Source organism: Carlito syrichta, unplaced genomic scaffold, assembly GCF_000164805.1.
Source record: "Carlito syrichta isolate Samal-C Ts95f unplaced genomic scaffold, Tarsius_syrichta-2.0.1 Scaffold303796, whole genome shotgun sequence".
Lineage (NCBI taxonomy): Eukaryota > Metazoa > Chordata > Mammalia > Primates > Tarsiidae > Carlito > Carlito syrichta.
Window position 1 is genome coordinate 847,583 of NW_007247892.1, and position 20,449 is coordinate 868,031.

At 39.8% G+C, this 20,449-nt stretch overlaps 1 protein-coding gene across 1 annotated transcript in view; it reads right to left on the bottom strand.

The window, feature by feature from the left end:
* AUH (AU RNA binding methylglutaconyl-CoA hydratase) overlaps nt 1-20,449 on the bottom strand; it is a 122,703-nt gene that overhangs the window by 74,108 nt on the left and 28,146 nt on the right. The gene's annotated exons all lie outside the window — the stretch shown is intronic.

Consider the following 20,449-nt stretch of genomic DNA (forward strand, 5'->3'; position numbering starts at 1 on the left):
TAAATTAACAACAGTGAAAACAGACAAAGAAGGTTATTATATAATGACAAAGGGATCAGCTAGAAGATAGAACAATTTTAAATATATATGCACCCAACACCAGAGCTCCCAGCTTTATAAAACAAATCCTACTGGACCTAAGAAAAGAGACAGACAGCAATACAACAACAGTGGAAGACTTAACACTCCACTGACAGCAATAGACTGTCATTAGGGCAGAAAGTCAACAAAGAAGCATTGGCACTAAACTGGACCAGAGAGTAAATAGAACTAACAGACATCTATAGAACATTCTACACCAAAACTACATTTTTCTCATTTTTCCAACAACATGGAATATTCTCCAAAACAGACCATACAGTAGGCCACAAATCAGGTCTCAATAAATTCAAAAAAACTAAAATCATATCAAGCACTTTCTCACACCACAGTGGAATAAAACTAGAAATTAACTAAAGAAGTAGTCTCAAACCAAACAGTACATGGAAATTAAACAATCTGTTCCCGAATGATCTTTGGGTCACCAATGAAATCAAGAAGGCCATTTAAAAATTCCTTGAAATAAATGACAACAATGACACAAGTTATCAAGACCTCTGGGCCACAGCCAAAAAGCTGTGCTCAAAGGAAAATTTATAGTGCTTGAGGCCTACATTAAAAAGACTGAAAGATCACATATTGACAACTTAACATCACACCTCAAGGAATTAGAAAAACACACACCAAAAAAAACCTCAAAGTAGTAATAGAAGTAATGAAGACCAGAGCAAAACTAAATGAAACTGAAACCAAACAATACATAGGCTCAAAAACAAAAAGTTACTTCTCTGAAAAGATAAACAAAATTGATAGACCACTAGCCAGAGTAATTTAAAAAAGAAGAGAGAAAATTCAAATTAGGCCAATCACAATTGAAAATGTAGACATTACAACAGATACTACAGAAATACAAAAGATCATCCAAGATTATAATGAACAGCTCCACACCAACAAACTAGACAATCTACATGAAATGGATAAATGATTGAAAACATATAACCAACCTTGAATAAGGAAGAAATAGAAACCCTGAAAAGACCAATAACAAGCAGCAAGACTGAATCAGTAATGTCTCCCAAGAGCAACAACAACAGCAAAGACCAGAATCTGATGAACTCATAGTTGAATTTTACCAGACTTTCAAAGAACTAGTACCAATTTTACTTAAGCTATTCCAAAAGACTGAAAAGGAGACAATTCTTCCTAACTCATTCTACGAAGCCAATATCATCCTAACACCAAAGCCAGGAAAAGACACAACCAAGAAAAGAAAACTACAGACCAATATCCTTGATGAATATAAAAACACAAAATCCTCAACAAAATACTAGCAAACCAAATTAAACAGAACTAAAAAATAATAATAACAATCCAACATAATCAAGTGGGTTTTATCCCAGGGAGGCAAAGATGGCTTAACATATGCAAGCCAATAAACATGACCTATGACATAAACGAGGTTAAAAGCAAAAATCATATGATCATTTCAACAGATGCAGAAAACATATTTGATAAAATCCAGCATGGCTTCATGATAAAAACTCTCAGCAAAATAAGCATAGAAGCAAATTTCCTCAAAATAATGGAAGCCATATAAATAAGATAAACACACAACCAATGTCATCCTGAATGGGAAATAGTTAAACATATTCCTTCACAGAACTGGAACAAGACAAGAATGCCCACTTTCACCACTCCTATCTAACATAGTACTGGAAGTCCTAGCTAGAGCAATTAGGCAAGAGAAAGAAATAAGAGCACCGAAATTGGAGAAGAAGAAATCAAAATGTCTCTGCATGTCAGCATATGATTCTATACCTAGAGAATCCTAAAGACCCCTTCAAAAGACTCCTAAACTTTATAAACAAATTCAGCAAAGTCTCAGGATACAAAATCAACACATACGTACCAGCAGCACAAATATACAAGGAATGTCTGACAATTAAGTTAGTGAATTCATCCTAAAAAAAGTGTTACATACCTCACTGTTGAATATCTCTACAGTCACCTCTGAAGTACTCCCCTTGGGAAGCTATGCACCAATGTCAGCACCTAGTCTATCTGTCAAATCAGTTTTTAAACTCGCCTTTTGAAATGGCCATCAAACCTGTCGTTGTATTACCCTTGATGTCCTGAATGTCAGCATAATGGCCAAGATTTTCAGATGAGATTTTCCTGTTTCTCTATCCATGTTTATTTGGTCTGTGATGCTTCTCGCAGCCTGCCAACAATTGTGACACACAATTTGATGAATTTTTGCAGTGTTTTCATCAGTTCTGCTTGCTACTGGCCATGCTAACTTCTCTTCATCAGTGACACTATCTCTCCCCTCAGAAATACGTGTGATCCCCTTGTACACTGCCATTTTCTTCATGGCATTATCCCCATAAACTTGGCCTAACATGTCCCTGATTTCACTTCCACTCTTGCCAAGTTTAACAAGAATTTAATGTTTGTTCACTGCTCTAATTCAAGCTCTGACTTTCTCACAAAGGCACACAAAAACATGCAACAACCATAATGAACACAACTCAGCAAGACACCGCCACATGTCAACATGAAAACAGCTGTGAGACACTGATACACCAAGGTTATAAAAACTTACTGAGCTGTTTGTACAGTGCTGCTAATGTAAGTGTATGGTGACAAGTTCATGAACTTAATTGTCAACCTTGAACATCAATAGTAACCAACTTGAAAATGAATTGAGAATTCAATTCCATTTACAATAGCAGCCAAAAAGTTACGATACCTAAGAATAACCAAGGAAGAGAAAGTTCTCTATAAGGAGTGCTACAAAACACCTGATGAATGAAATTGTACAAGACATGAATGGAAAAACGTCCATACTCATCAACTGGAAGAATCAACATTGTAAAAATGGCCATATTACTCAAAGTAATCTACAGATTTAATGTAATCCCCACCAAATTACTAATGTCATTTTTCACAAGATTTTTTTTAAATCCTAAAATTCATATGGAACCAAAAAGAGCAAGAATAGAAAAAGCAATCCTAAGAAAAAAGCACAAGGCTGGAGACATCACATTACCCATCTCAAATTATACTACAAGGCTGCAGTAACCAAAACAACATGGTACTAGTACACAGCAGACACGTGGCCCAATGGAACAAATAGAGAATTCAGAAATAAACCCAAACACCTAAAGCCAACTGATATTTAACAAAGCAAGCAAAAATATACACTGGAATAAGGACACCCTACTCAACAAATGGTGCTGGGAAAATTGGAGCACTACATGCAGAAAAATAAAACTTGATCCCTATATCTCTTGCCATATACAAAAATTAGCTCAAGATGGATTATAAAGACTTAAATGTCAGACCTGACACCCTAAAAATCCTAGAAGAAAACCTAGGAAAAACTCTTCTGGATATGGGCTTAAGCAAATAATTTATGTCTAAGACCCTGAATGCAACTAAAACAAAAATAAACAAACGGATTTAATTAAACTAAAAAGCTTTTGCATAGCAAAAGAAAAACCAACAGAGTAAACAGAATGGAAGAAAATATTTGCAAACTACATCTCTGACAAAGGACTAATATCCAGAATCTACAGAGAACTCAAACAAATCAGCAAGAAAAAAAGCAAATTAACTCCATTAAAAAGTGGGCAAATGACATTAAAAAAATCAAAAAAACAGTAGATGTTGGTGTAGATGCAGTGAAAGAGCAACATGGATACACTATTGGTGGGAATGGAAATTAGTACAACGTCTATGGAAACTGGTGTGGAAATTTCTCAAATAACTAAAAAGTAGATCTACCATTTGATCCAGTACTCCCCCTACTTGGTACCTATCTAAAGGAACAGAGGTTATTATACCAAGAAAAAAAAAACTTGTACTTGTATGCTTATCACAGCACAATTCACTATTGCATAGATATGGAGTCTATCTAAATGTCCACCAACTGATAAGTAGATAATGAAAATGTGGTATATATATATATACATCATGGAATACTATCCAGTCATTAATAAAAAGAATGAAATAATGTCTTCTGCAGCACTTGGATGGAACTAAAGATCATAATCCTGAGTGAAGTAATGCAGAAATGGAAAAGCAAACACTGCATGTTCTCACTTCTAAGTGGGACCTAAAACAAGGATCTGAGACTCAGAAGGGGAAGGATGAGAAGGGGGGGTAGGGATGAAAAATCACCTTCGGTACAAAGTGTACAGGTGGTGGGGAAGGTACACATAAAGCCCAGTCTCCTTCACCATGACACAACACATTCAGGTAACCAAATATCACTTGTAGTCCTTAAAGCTACTGAAATAAAACTAAATATTTTAAAATAAAAAAAATATTTACTAAGTAACTATGTGTGCGTGCGTGTGTGTGTGTGTGTATGTGTGTGTGTGTGTGTGTGTATGTGTGTGTATGTGTGGGTGTGTGTGTGTATTATTTTAAAGATGGTGGTGTACAATTCAGGAACAGGTACACAAGAGGACATCATACAGGTAAAGTTTGGGCCTCCTGTTGGTCCCCACTTTGCCTGATTTAAGATCAGGACCCTTACTGATGTTGTGATCCCCACCCCCACCCTGGCAGAAGCCCACTATAACCATGACCTGTCTTACAGTATTATGGTAAATGTTCAGGGTCCACTTATGATTGCGTACATATGGTACTCGGTTCTTTGTTTCTGTGATAGATCATTGAGTATTATAGACTCTGAATCCATCCAAGTTGCTGGTTTTGTTTTTGTTTTTTTGAGTTGGAGTCTCACTTCGTCACCCAGGTTGGAGTGCAGTGGCATGCTCATGGCCACCCCAGTATTGACCCACTGGGCTCAGGCGATCCTTCTGCCTCAGTCTTCCAAGTAGCCAGAACTACAGGCCCATGCTACCACGCCCAGCTATATATATTTTTTTTAATTGTAGAGATGAGGTCTCATTAAGTTGCCCAGGCTGTACTCAACCCTGTGGGCTCAGGCAATCCTCTCACCTCAGCCTCCCAAAGTGCCGGGATTACAGGTTTAGCCACCACACTCAGCCAAGTTGCTGTTAAGTTCATATGTTTGTTTTCTTTTATGGCTGCATAATATTCCATTGTGTATATGTACCACATTTTATTTTTTATCCAGTTCAGTTTTGATAGGCAGCACAGTTGGTTCCATGTTTTTGCTACTGTGAGCAGTGATGCAATAAACATGCATGTGCAGGTAGAAGGATTTTAGTTCCTCCAGGTGTATTCCCAGTGGGGGGACTGCTGGGTCATATGGAAGGTCAAATTCTACAAATTCTAGTTCTTTTAGAAATTGCCACACTGTTTTCCAAAGAGGTTACATTAGCTTGCAACCTCCAGTTTCCACCAGCAGTATACAAGCATTTCCTTTTCTCCACATCCTCACCAGCATCTGTTGTTGTTTGTTTTATTAATGATGGCCATTCTTACTGGGGTTAGGTGGTATCTCATTGTGGTTTTGATTTGCATTTCTCTGATGATGAGTGAGACTGAACACTTTTTCATGCATGTGTTGGCTGCTCGTATATCTTCTTTAGAGAAGTGTCTATTCATGTCTTTTGCCCACTTTTTAACGGGGCTGTTTGTTTTTCTTCCTTTTAGCACGTCTGAGTTCCTTGTAGATCCTGGGTGTTAGGCCTTTGTCAGACATACAGTTGGCAAATATTTATTCTCCTTCTATGGGCTGTCTCCCCATTCTTTTTTTTTTTTTTTTTTTGAGTTGGAGTCTCACTCTGTCGCCCAGACTGGAGTACAGTGGCCGCTCCCAGCCACCGCAGCCTTGATCTGCTGGGCTCCGGCGATCTTTCCTCCTCAGCTTTCCGAGTAGCCAGAATTACAGGCGCGCGCTACCACGCCCGGCTGATTTTTTTATTTATTGTAAACAGAGGTCTCGCCTGCCCAGGCGGGTCTCAAACCCGCAGGCTCAGGCAATTCACTCACCTCAGCCTCCCAAAGGCGCGGGATTACAGGCTGAGCCACCGAGCCCGGCTTGTCTCCCCATTCTTAACATAGTACATCTATAGTAAAAGTCAAATAGTAATTTAGGTAACAGTAAAAAAATGTAACAAGTGTATAACCTCTCAAATTGCATTATAACAGTCACTAGGGTCCTAATTGTTTTCAGAATAAGCTGTCTCTATGTATGAGCTACAAAGAAAAAAAATGTTTTACAACTGAAAGAAAAATATTGCATAAAAAAATCAGATGTAAATTCATAGGATAAACTTCAAGCAATGCTTCTCATTTTATTTTTGGTAGCATGTTTTTAAATTTGGGAATTGAGGCACATTTGAATTTTAGAACTCAAAGTCTCAAAGTAACACAAAGTAGAAAGTTGCTAATATTAAAAAACAAAAAACAAAAAAAAAACCCACCACAGTATATAACAGAGGCACATAAATATCTTACTTCTGTCTTGGCCACTCTTCTGCAGAGGTCTGTTATTGGAATCAAACTTCGTGGCTTTTGGTTTAATAGGAAAATGCATATGCACAGTAGATTTCAATCACATGAAGGACAGCTCACTAGAGAATGTGAAAACTTCCAAAATTAAGCTAATTCTTTTTATAAAATCTTACAACGAAATCTTTACATCAGTTAAATAGATAGATTTTGTAATCTATCTCTTTTAACATAGTTGCCTGTACTTCAGTGCAAATCAAGTTTGCATTTACACAGCGAAATTAAAGCTTTTGCAACTTTCTTTCATCAGGGAAAGAAAAGGAAGCCCAGAGTTCCTGGCATTTTAAAGGGTCACTGTGAGAGAGCATTTGCAAAACGTGAGTGTACACACTAGATTCTGCCACCTAAAACTCTAGTGAAAAACCATTTAGAATATTTATTTACCATTAGGTAGGCAATTATTTGAAACCTCAACTTGAGAGAACCGAGCCCGTCCCTTTTGAGTTTCTAAGTAAAAGACAAATCTAAAGCTGCCTTCTATCTCTTCATGAAATGCCACCACACTTCAGTCCCTTGAAGACCAGGAGGGCCCTCAGCTAGGCAACTGCCACATTCGTGCTGTGGTCTATGGTGCTAACTGCGCGGAGTGAGTCCCAGGACTGTCACCACTGAAGACAGGGAGGAGGGTACCCACCACGAAGCCCCAGGAGAATGGTGTGTCAGGAAGCACCCGCTGTCAGCAGGTCCAATCATCCCAAATCTGTGCCTGGCTGCTGACTTGCTGATGTCTGGTATTTCCAAAATATTCCTTCACTGCTTTCAACCCATGAGAGAGAGGACTTGTAACAATGATTACTATTTTAGGATTCTGAGAATTCACCATTTCTTTTTAACACAACATCCCCCAAACCGCCACATAACTTTTTTTTGGAAATGAGCAAAAGAACTGAATCTTGTTCTAGGACTTTGGAGTTACTGTTTAAGAAAAGACTTTCTGGCCAGGCTCGGAGGTTCGGCCTGTAATCCCAGCACTTTGGGAGGCCAAGGTGTGTGGAATGCCAGAGCCCGTGGGTTTGAGACCAGCTTGGGCAACTTGCCGAGACCTCATCTCTACAATAAATCAAAAATTTGCTGGGCATGGTAGCACGCACCTGTAATTCCAGCTACCTGGAAGGCTGGGCGGGGGAAGGATCGCCAGAGCCCAGTGGGTCGACACTGCTGTGGCCATGAGCCTGCCAGTGCACTCCAGCCTGGGTGATGGAGTAAGACTCCAACTCAAAAAAAAAAAAAGAGGAAAAAAAAGACTTTCTAAGAAGCTAAGTGAACTAAGTAACAAACTGAGTGACTCTGAAGTATGGACCGTCTCTGATCTGCTTTAGTGAACAGAACACCTTTCTCACAAGCACACTACCTTCAGTTCCTTATTAACAGCAAGCAGAACACAGGAAATTTTTGTGGCCAAAGGGAAGACCATTTGCCTTTCCGATCCCAGAGACAGCAAGTGAGAGGGGAGAGGGTGGCCCACCAGGTAGGACTGCACCTGCCTAGGATCCGACAGCCTTGTCCAACAGCCGGTCCACACATTTCTGAAACCCTGGCGTGGGCACAGCACAGGGAAGGCACCAAACTCCCCAAAGGCCTGTACAGAAAGTAGCTGCCAGTGCTGGCGAAGACCACAGTGAAAGGAACGCCAAGGCAAACTGGCTTTATCTGTGATTCATGAATTGGGGCAGCCTCCATTCCACAAAACAGAATAAAAGCACCACAGGGTGATGGCACAGCAGTGGGTTTTGTAAGGAAACAAGAAAATGAGACACAGTACATCTGAGGTTTGTTTTTCATTGTTCTGTAAGGGTTAAAGCAGAGAAACCTTCCTTACTAGGTTGACTCCGCGACTGAATCTCCTGCTTTCAGGAAAAACTCACCTGCTCTGGGGCCCACCTGCTTCCCCAAAGGCTGAGTTTCACCCTGTAGCCTTCGGCATGGATGGTTCTGTGCAGTGTGGGCAGCTCTGCTGGGGCCTGGTGCCGAGCTTGGCCAAAGCAACAGCCTCCCACAGCTCTGTTCACAGCACCATGCAGGCTCCTCCTCCATCAGCACCCACAAGCACCTACCAGCACCCACCAGCCTCGCCATGCACTGCTCCCCTCCCCACAGGAAAACATAAACCCAGAAGCACTTCCCTCAGCAAATGAACGAGCGGTGTGAAGAAGTCAGTGAAACAAGGGCCAAGGAGGCAGAGGGGTCAGCAGTGTGTGCCCACAAGCCCGTGCTGTCCAACAAATGAAGGGCTTTTTCTCTCCCTTCAAAATCCCTAAAACTAAGGAGCTATTTTCTTAAAATACAGAATGTGGCTTTTCTTGAAAATAAGAGAAAAAGATAAACACAACACTATCCAATAATTGTTTGTAGGTCTCAAGATACGTGAGTCTCTGATCTGACTGGGCACATATAAAGAGTGTATTCATAAGTCCATCGTGAGGTGTAACAATAACAAACTCCCACGTGGTCACTACTCAAGCTAGACCTAGGTCAGAAGTAACACCTGCCCACCAATAGGCTCCTCACCTATCCTTCCAGCTGCCCCACAGCCAAGGGTAACCATCGCCACTACATGTATGTTCCTCTCTGTATGATCTTCATTTCATAAAAACTGTATCACACTGCATTAATTCAACATTATGTCTCAAAGATGTATCCAAGTTGATACCAACGTATAGTATTCATTTATGTGTGATGCAGTCGACGTCCAACTGGACAAATATATCGAAACGCTGATGCATTCTCCTGTCATCGAAATTTCGTTGTTTCCAGCTTTTTGCTATTAATAACCTAAGTGTCCTAGGACAACACATAAGCAAAATGTCTACTGAATGCTGCAGGTTCAAATCCAAGTGGCAATCTGCTCATTAGCAGGTCAAGGTCAGGAACTGTTTTAAATAACACAAGGTAATATCAAACTGCAGCGCTTAAAGAAACCATGACCCTCTCTCTGACACTCGCCCACCCGGTGTTCACTGGGCCAGCCACACTGCCAAGGGTCTAGCAAACCAGTCCTGAAGCCGCCCCCTAGGTAAATATCCCCTACAGAGTGAACAGCTTAGTCTTATGGGTTGTGGACATTCACATTTGTAAGACAATACCAAATTGTTTTCCCAGACAGTTACACCAAGTTACCTCCCTCAGAAGTGTATAAGCCTTGCTTCCCACTGACAAGCTTCCTCACTCCATCTCAGTAAAAAGAGGCTGAAGAATGCTGGCTAATCTGGTGCTAGACATGAAGCAGCCCCTTCACCATGGCTCTAATTTGCAATTCCACAATTACTCCTGAGGCGGTTCACCTTGCCCTGTGTTTGCCCATTCCGCCACATGAGAAAAGTTCTTCTGTCACAGTCTCTGACTCCAAGGCTGTGCGTGTGTACCCTATGGCAATTCCTGAACACACGTCCGTACACATGAATCCCTTGGCAGCTACGTGTCAGGTATCTTCTCCCAGTGGGTGGCTTTTCTCTCTACTTTATTTGCGGTGTCTTCTTTTTTTTTTTTTTGAGTTGGGTCTCACTCTTGTCCAATCTGCAGTGCGGTGGCACAATCACAACTCACTGCATCCTCGACTTTGTGGGCTCAGACGATCCTTCAGCCTCAGCCTCCTGAGTAGCTGAGACTACAGATGCAAGCCACCACGCCTGGCTCACTTTCTTTATCTTTTGTAGAAACAAGATCTTCCTATGTTGCCGAGGCTGCTCTTGAACTCCTAGGCTCAAGCAATCCTCCAGCCCTGGCCTCCCAAAGTGCTGGAATTACAGGCATGAGCCACTACTCTGGCCTATTTACAGTATCTTTTACTGGACAGATATTCTTAAGTTTAATTTGGTAGAATTTGTCAATCTTCCCTTTCATGTGTCATATTTTCATTTTAAGAAACTCTTCACTCCCTTAAGATGGTTCCACAGTGATGTTCGGTGCTCCCTGCCATGCGTTGGCCCTCACCTGGTAGGTCTGTCCTGGGGTTCCGGTACAGCTGTCTATCCCAAAGCCAGTAACATACCATATTAATTTCTGTCACCAAAATCAGTCTTGAGGGCTGATAAGGCAAGACCCTTCACTCTCTTCTTTCTGAGTGGTTACTTGGGGCCTCGTTTTGCTCAAGTCCCTCACAAATCAACATTGAGAATTTGAGTGTAATTACATTGAGTCTATGTATCATTTGTGAGAATCATCTTTTTGACACTCAATCTTCCTATTCAAGAGGATGACACATCTCCATTTCATTATTTTTAAACATGCTACAATAAAGTTTCATCATTTTTCCATGTATGTTACGTATGTTCCTAGACCCATTTTTGTTCCCACTGTAAATGGTACCTTTTTTGGTATCTGTGACTGTTGTTGGTATAAAGAAAGGCAACTGATTCTTTTTAATACAGGTCTCATAACAGCTGCCTGGTGACACTCATATTTCTAGTCATTTATTGATTCTTTCAGCTTTCTGATGGAGACAATCACACCACCTGAGAAAACAACGTCATTTCTTCTTCTTCAGTCCAGACTTGTTTTATTTCTGTTTCTACCTGCCACACAGGCTGGGCGTCACAGAACAATACTGGACAGAGATGTGAATATCTTGTTTCTGCCATATTTAATGGCCTACCCAGTCACATGCTTGCTTAAGAATTCCCACCTACGTGTAGCCATGAGTGCAGTTTCCAAGCCCTTCTTCCTGGGGACACTTCAAGCAAGTTTTCCTTTAGTCTCTTCATCTATGGGCACAGTACCCTAAGGAAGCCACCCTATGCACCTGAATGCCACGAGTGGCCACGTGACCCCCATACCTCAAGAGGTCCAGACCAGAGCAGTTGGCCCCAGCTATCATTAGCTCATCGACATATCATTATAATGCTAAAAAAAACAAACAAAAACAAAAAACCTCCGCCCCACGGGGAAGTTGCCTCCATTTTGTGAACATACAATGTATGGAGAAGCACGTTAGTGGCCTGCACCTGTGTGTCTGGACTCTGCCCTGTTCATGCTTCATGCCTTCTCCACCAGCACCCAATTCATGAAACCCCTACACCTCCGTCTGTTGGGGAACAGGTGCTTTCAGAGCATGAGTCAAGTCTGCCTGCCTTTCCAATGGGACTTTCTTTCTTCACAGCCGATGCAAAGTAGAGAGAGAACACAGTTTACTGGTGACGATGACAGTGACACTGGGTCCTCCTGTCTTGTTGCTGTTTTCAGGAGACAGTGTCTGTTTTACTATTAAGAAACCGATGCATTCCATCAGGCTAAAGAAGTTTCCTTCTATTCCTAGTTTGCTGAGAAATTTTTCCATGAACAGATGTTTACATTTCTCAATGGTTTTTCTCAATGCACTGAGATAAACTCATGATTTTATTTTAATTGGCTAATGTCATTAACTAAAATGCAATCTTTGGAAGTGGAAACCACCCCTGTGTTGTAGGGAGGCCCGATCTGCTCTTTCCTCCTAACTGCAGGACTTCACACAGGCTCTCCGGGAGAGGGGATCCTCTCGCTCCTTCCTTCCACTTACTCTGCCATATTGAGGAGCAAAGGCTACCCCAGCCCTTCCGCAACGAGCCAGGAGGAGTCTCCTGCCCTACTGACCCGTGGAGCTGCTTGTGTAAGGCTGTCATCACCCATTCCTCAAAGGTGAGGTTCAATATCAGAAATGCACATCTAACATCTAAAAACTGGACCTAGTGTTTTCTCCATGAAAAAATTTACTAACGACTGCTTCCATTTCCTCAGTGGTCATGACGATTCTAGCTCATAATTTCTTCTTGAGGCACCAGTTTCATTCTGGCTAAGTTTTCTCCTGGCATTTTCTTACTACCTCTGTAATCTCTGTGGGAGCCCTGATTACGCCTTTTCCTGTGTGACCTGTGCTGCTAAGCCCCCTGTGCCCCGCATGTTCCACTCACTCTCTTCTGATCCTGGTGCTGCTGCTTTCCTTCAGGCTTCTTTGAATTTCTAACTTTATACAACTCCTTGAAGTATCTCTTCTAAGATAATGCCTAGCTATTTACTGTGACTTTTCCTCACTAACGTGTGAATGTCCTTCAAGTACCACTCTAACCACATATCATGTATTTGGATGTTCAGGAGTGACTTTTTTCCTTATCAGTCAGTCTTTGCATTTTTTCCATTATAGTTTCTTCTCTGACCCACGTAGTTATTTAGTAGTTATTTTTAAGTTTACAAACACATGGTTTTAGAATCTTTATATATGTATGCTTTGTTTCTAACTTAACTGTATTGTGGACAGAAAGCAGGGCCGTGTGTGTGTGTGTGTGTGTGTGTGTGTGTGTGTGTGTGTGTGTGTAAATTTTTTGAAATTTAACAGAAAACATTAGGGTTCTGCTCATGATCCATTTTTTTTTTAAACATTTTGTGTATCCATGAGAAAAACACATATTCTCCAACTCAGGGTTGAGATTCTATTAAGCCAAACTTGATAAGCATGTTATTAAAATCATTACTTATATTAGCTTTTGTCTTTTCTACATCACAAAAAATCGAGGGAGATGGGCTGAAATTATCCACAGTAATAATAATTTTGCCAGTGATGATAAATTGACCAATATGTTCATATCATCTTATTAGTATAGTTTGAAACTTTTGCTGTTAGGTACACACAAGTTTAGGGTTATGTTTCCCAAAAATTGGGACCTTTTATATGCACTAATAGTGCTTTCTATCTTAAAATGTATTTTGACTGAAACCAATACTAAATATCTCTTTCTTTTGGTTAGCAATCTTTTGGTACAATAAAAGTCATACTAGACGTGGCTATTATTAACAATATACAGCTAACTTTAATTTTTGAGTCAAATCTGAACAGTTTTTTTTTTTTTTTAAATTTTAGAGTTGTAGGGTACAAGTAAAGATTTACTTGATAAGTAAGTTGTCAGCAGGTAAAGTTTGGGCATCTAGCTGATTCTCTCCCCTGGTAGTGGACCAGGTATCCAGTGTGTTGCCATGGGCCCCCCTTCCCGAGCAGTGTCCAGCATCTGCTATCCCACCCATGTGCTCATGAGACCTGTGATCAAGGCCCACTTCTGAGAACAGGCGGTATTCAGTTCTTTGTTTCCATGACAGTTCACATATCATGATGGGCTCCAGCTGCATCCAAGTTGCTGTGAAGGCCATGAATTTGTTCTTCTTTATGGCTGCATTATATTCCATCATGTATATGTATCACATTTTCTTTATCCGGTTCACTTTCTAAGGGCATCTGGGTTGGTTCCATGTCTTTGCTACTGTGCTATACCAAACATGCGTATACAGATGTCTTTTTGATACAGCAATGTATGTTCCTCTGGGTACATTCCCAGAAAATGAATTGTTGGATCATATAGAAGCTAAATTTTTAACTTTTAGAAATTGACACGCTTCTTTCCACAAAAGCTGAAGCTTATATTCCCACCAATAGTACAGAAACATTCCCTTATCTACACATCCTCATCAGCACCTGTTGTTTTCTGACTTACTAATAATGGCCATTCTTACTGGTGTTAGGTAGTATCTCATTGTATTTTTGATATGCATTTCTCCGATGATTAGTGAGGCTGAGCATTGTTTCAGGTGTTTCTTTGGTTGCTGGTATGTCTTCCTTTGAGAAATGTCTATTCATGTCCTTTGCCCACTTTTTAATGGGATTGCTTTTTTCCTGTCAATTTATTTGAGTTCCTTGTAGATCCTGGATGTTAGGCCTTTGTCTGACGCATAGCTTGCGAATTTATTTTCCCATTCCATGGGTTGTCTCTTTACTCTCTTGACGGTTTCTTTTGCTGTGCAAAAACCTTTCAGTTTGATTAAGATCTACCTGTCAACATTAGCTTTTGTTGCATTTGCTTTTGAGGACTTGGCCACGACTTCATTGCCTACTCCAATGTCCAGGAGGGTGTTTCCAAGTCTGCTTCCAAGATTCTTACAGTTTGAGGTTTTACATTGAAGTCCTTGATCCATTTTGAGTTAATTTTTGAATGAGGTTTCATTCTACTACATGGAGTTAGCCAGTTTTCCCAGCACCATTTGTGAAATACAGCTTCTTTCCCCAATGTTTGTTTTTGATGGTTTTGTCGAAGATGAGTTGGCTGAGAGGCCCTGTTTTTATTTCCAGATTCTCTGTCCTGTTCCACTGGTCTATGAGTCTATTCCCGTACCAACACCATGCTGTCTTGGTTACCACAGCCTTGTAATAAAGTTTAAAGTCAGGGAGTGTGCTGCGTTCAGCTTTGTTCCTTTTGCTGAGCATTGCTTTAGCTATTCATGCTCTTTCATTGCTTCCATATGATTTTCTGTATTGTCTTTTCTAGGTCTGTGAAAAATTATGTTGGAAATTTGATGGGAATTGCACTGAATCTATAGATTGCCTTGGGTAGTAGGATGGACCTCTTGACAATATTGATTTTTCTAGTCCATGAGCATGAAATATTTTTCTGTTTGTTTGTATCACCCTTGATTTCTCTCAGCAGTGTTTTGTAGTTCTCATTTGGAAGGTCTTTCACTTTTTTAGTTAGGTGGATGCCAAGATATTTCATTTTTTTGTGGCTATTGTGAATGGAGTTATGTTTTTTATTTGGTTCTTAGCCTGCTTGTTGTTGGTGTATAGAAATGCAACTGACTTTTTGCACAATGATTTTGTACCTTGCGACATTACCAAATTCACTTATCAGACTCTCTAAGGTTTTCTAGGTATAGAACCATATCATCTGCAGAGGGCAACTTAATTTCCTCTTTTCCTATTTGTGAATATCCTTGGTTTCTTTCTCCTGCCTGACTGCTCTGGCTAGGACTTTCAGTACTATATAGAATAGGAGGGATGAGAATGGACATTCTTGTCTTGTTCCAGTTCTTAGGGGGAATACTTCCAACTTCTGCCTGTCAAGCATGATGGTGGATGCACAGATGGCTCTTGCTGTGTTAAGGAATGCTCCCTTGATGTCCTAGGTATTTGAGGATTTTCATCAAGAAGGGATGCTGAATTTTATTGAATGTGTTTTCTGCATCTGAGACAATCATGTGTAAACATCTATCTTTTAATAGCAAGTTTAATCAACTGACATTAATGGTAACTAATGAACTTATATCAACAGTTACTATTTAATATGTCCTAAGTTTTGTCTTTACACTTTTCTAAGACTGGATGAACTTTTTTTGTGGATTATGTTTTTTCTTATTATTCCACCTCCCTACTCATTTACAAATTTTATGTTTCATTCTATTGCCTAAATTTTACCAATAATATATAACTCCTAGGTGCAACATCTTAAGCTCCCTACTAAAGCAAAATCCTTAAAACCTTTAAGTGTCCAAAAAGCAAAGCCCAATGAAAAAGGCCTGAGCATAATGTTAGTCAAATTGTCCAACTGCAACTGACATCAGATTTTTAAAATAAATAAATAAAAGAATGAAAAACTAGAATTCCAAAAACAAGAAAAAATAAAATGAAAACACTTGAGATTAACAGAAGGAAAATCAGACCCACTGCCTGTTTTATTACAACATGTAAGCTAAGAATGATTTTTACATCTTTAATAGGTTGGGGAAAAAATATAAATAAAAATACTATTTCAGCCGGGCTCGGTGGTTCAGCCTGTAATCCCGCGCCTTTGGGAAGCTGAGGTGAGTGGATTGCCTAAGCCCACGGGTTTGAGACCTGCCTGGGCAGTGAGACCTCATCTCTACAATAAATCAAAAAATCAGCCGGGTGTCGTAGCACATGCCTGTAATTCCAGCTACTTGGAATGCTGAGGCGGAAGGATCGACAGAGCCTAGCAGGTTAAGGCTGTGGTGGCCGGGAGCGGCCACTGCACTCCAGTCTGGGCAACAAAGTGAGACTCCAACTCAAAAAAAAAAAAAGTACTATTTCATAACACATATAAATCAAATGACAGTCACATTTCAGTATGCATAAAGTTTTTACAAAATGGAGCCACAACATTTGTTTACACACTGTTTGTGGTGGCTTTCACACTATAATGTCACATATGAGTAGCTGCAACAGAGATCCTGTGGCAAAGTCAAAATATTTACTATATGACTCAAGATAAAGTTTGCCTGCCCCTGGCTTTTAACATATTAAATGAGTGGATTAGATCAAGACACTTAGTTTCAGTATGCCTTTTAAAATCTCACTGACTTGTCACAAAATTTTTAAGTCTACTGTAATAAAGTAATAAAAACCATAATTAGTAAATATGAGGGGCAACTCCCAAAAGCAGGATTTATTAAAAATTGTGTATTTATTCTCACATGTTTAAACTTCAGTCACCTTCAAAGTACTTTCCATCTAATGTAATTCACCTACTGAGATGCTTTTCCCACTGCTCAAAACAGTTTTTGAACTTGTCAATTTAGATGCCTTTTAGTGCTTCTGACATTTTTTGTTTCATCTCTTCCACATAAGCAAACATTTCCCTTTGAGGATTTATTTTTTTTTAATTTTTTTTTTGAGTTGGAGTCTCACTCTGTCGCCCAAACTGGAGGGCCGTGGCCGCTCCCGGCCCCCGCAGCCTCGACCTGCTGGGCTCCGGCGATCCTGCCGCCTCAGCCTTCCGAGTAGCCGGAACCACAGGCGCGCACTCCCACGCCCGGCTGATTTTTTATTTTTATTGCAGAGATGAGGTCTCGTCAAGTTGCCCAGGCGGGTCTTGAACCCGCAGGCTCAGGCGATGCACTCACCTCAGCCTCCCAAGGCGCAGGATTACGGGCTGAGCCACCGAGCCCGGTGAGGACTTTTTCCATCTGGGGAAAAGCAGCCACTCGAGGTGGGACCGGTGGACAGGGAGGGTGAGGCACAGAGTCATGCCAGTTTTGGTCGAAAACTGCTGAGCACTCAGCACGGTGTGGGCGGGTGCGTTGTCAGGGTGGAAGAATCAGTTGCCTGCCTGCCACAACACGGAACATTTCTTCTGCAAATCATGACCCCTCCTTCTCAAAACTTCCAGATCAAAACTCTGGTTGACCATTTGACCTGAAGGAGCAAATTCTGAGTATACTACAAGAGGCCGACCCTTCAACAGATAATTCTGGCGTGGGGAGGGGGTTCGCCCCTCATATTGAGGAACCCACAGGGAAAAAAAAGAAGACTCAATCAGGACCAAGAATAGAAAACTACAGTTCCAATCACAGAAGAGAAAGTGGCACTGCAGAGACAAAAAGTCCCAGAAAAACTCCACTTTCAGAATCTATTACACAGAAAGAGACTCTGGAGGAAACAAGGTAATTTTAACAGTGAAACCAGGCTGAGTGGTACCTCCCCCCCAACCCCCCACCACACACATATATACAGTTTTACTTCCAAGTTTAAGCTTTCTGAGCAGCATCTGCCAAGTGCATGCTCTACCTCAGAGATGGTGGAACATGAGGCTGTAGCTGGAGAGAGGCAGGGAGGCCAAGACCACACCAGCAGAGAATCGGACACAGAACGGAGACTCAGCCAGTAACCACAGACATCAAAAGCACATGTGTTTATTAAAGCTTTAGCTCTTACAAAAATTAGGGAATGACATTACCAAAAACACACAAGACCCCCAAAAGGGGGGAAACAGCCAGATTCTACTAATCCTTCCCATAACCATGACTGTTCGGTGTAGAGCACAGAGGAAGCTGGAAAGCCCTTCCCTTCATTCTATGAAAGTAGTGCAACTATGACACCAAGCCAGAGAAGGGGAACAAGGACGCCCCTTTATGATTATACCCAAAGAATTTAAAACCGAATCTAGTAATATACGTTAAAAGTCACCACCCCAGCCACGATGACCGATAGATCTAGTAACTCAAGGCCAGTGCAGTGTTAGTAAATCTACTAATATACTTCATTACAATGAAAGCTAAATGAGATAAAGGTTAATATACTGCAATCATAATCCTATAAAAATATATAATTATATATATATATATATTTTAAAGTAGCATTTATTGAGAAGACAGAAAAGCTCCCACAGTGAGGGGGACCCAAGGGGGTTGCCCCCTGACATATATTTAAAAGCATTTGACAAACTTTAATATTTATTCTTCATTAAAAAACAAACTTCTAACAAGTTGAAACAGAACAAAATTGCCTGAGTTTGATAACTACTGGCAAAACATTAAAGATATCAGAGTCAAAGAAAGAAAAGATGAACACACTTACATTAACAAATGCATATTGCACTGAGGGCCTCAGTCAATGTGAAAAAATATGAAAAATAAATAAGATTAAAATGTTAAGGAAAAAGATAAAAATCATATTATTCGTAGATAATTACTGATGATGAATCTTTCATCCGACAACACAAGAAAATTAAAAAATAATAATTACACAAGTAATTAGTAAGCTGGCATAATATAAAATAAGCACATAAAATGTAAGAACTTTCCTACAGACCTAAAATAAAGACTGCAACAGAAATGAGGAAAAATTGCAGTCAAGAGAATAAATGCTATGAAAGAGTTAGGAATAAATTTGAGGGGAAAAAGAAAAAAGACCAAGACCATTATGTAAAAAAACCATAAAACTTCCTTGAAGCATATTAAAATATGAATGACCCAAATAAATGAGAGATATGTATCATTAAAATGTCAATACTTTTAACAATATAATAAAATTCCAATCACAGTCCCAATAGGGTATTTTTCCCCCTCTGCTTTAAACAATAATAATTCTAAATTCATTTGGAAGAGCTGATGTGTGAGAACCAAAGAAAGAAAATCTTCAAGGGACAAAAATACCAAAGGAAATCTAGACATTAAAAGTTTTCAATTTAAAGCTACTGAAATTAAATTAGAGTGGCACATCGGAAGACAATACCTGTAACATATTTAACAACAAAGAATTAACATTAAAATGGTTCATAAATAAATAATTATTAGATAATCCTACAAAAGGAGGATATGAAATGTAAAAAGGCAATTGACAGAAGGGGGAGACAGTTCTAATTTAAAAAAAAAAAACCTCACATAAGCATTTGGGGGAAACACAAATTAAAATGCTGAATTATCTTTTTTTAATCTAGGCAAACTTTAAAAATAGCAATATTAAATGCTGGCAGAAGTATGAGAAAACAGATACTGTCATAGAATTGATGGAAATATAAATAATTATAATCTTGGAATATAACTTGGAGGATTTCTCGAAACATGAAGAGAACGCATGAGAACTGAGACAGCTACTCCATGTGCAGGGATCTCTCAGCACATACAAAGACAGTCACTGCTTTACTGTAAGGAGCAAGAACAGGGAACAGGATTCTTTAATGAAAATGTATTTGAATACAACTGTGGATTAGTACACAGCAGCAAATTACAAAGTAATAATAATAAATTGATATGCACAGTAACTCTTAAAAAAAGATACAGTTCTATGTAAAAAGCAAAAAAGTTCCAAATATATATATATATTTGGAACTTTTTATATTTTATATTTGGAACTATATATATATATATATATATATATATGCAGCTATTTAAGAGATAGCTGGGCGCAGTGGCTCAAGTCTGTAATCCCAGCACTTTAGGAGGCAGAGGTGAGAGGACTGCTCCTTGGGAGGCAGAAGCAAGAGGTAAGACCTCGAATGTACAACAGATCAAAAAATTTATACAGGCGTGGTAGCATGCGCCTGTAGTTCCGGATGCTTGGAAGGCTGAGGTTGAAATATTGCCTGAGCCCAGCAGGTCGATGCTGGGGTGGCCGTGACCATGCTACTACACTACAGTCTGGGCAACAGAGTGAGACTCTGACTCAAAAAAAAAATAGAGATATTTTAAGTCAAAAGTTTAGGCCTAATTATTGTTTTCTAATTAACACCTTCATATGCCATTCCATCATATATAAGGGCATCTATAATTATGAAATGTTTTACATAATTTTCAAAGTAAACATATTAAGTGCAGTTTTAAAGCAACCAGTCATGATTACCTAAATATTTAAGTATTAAAACATAGCTTATATATCCAGACAGTGTGTGACTTTTTAAATCTGACGCTTCCAATCATGTTCAGCATGCTG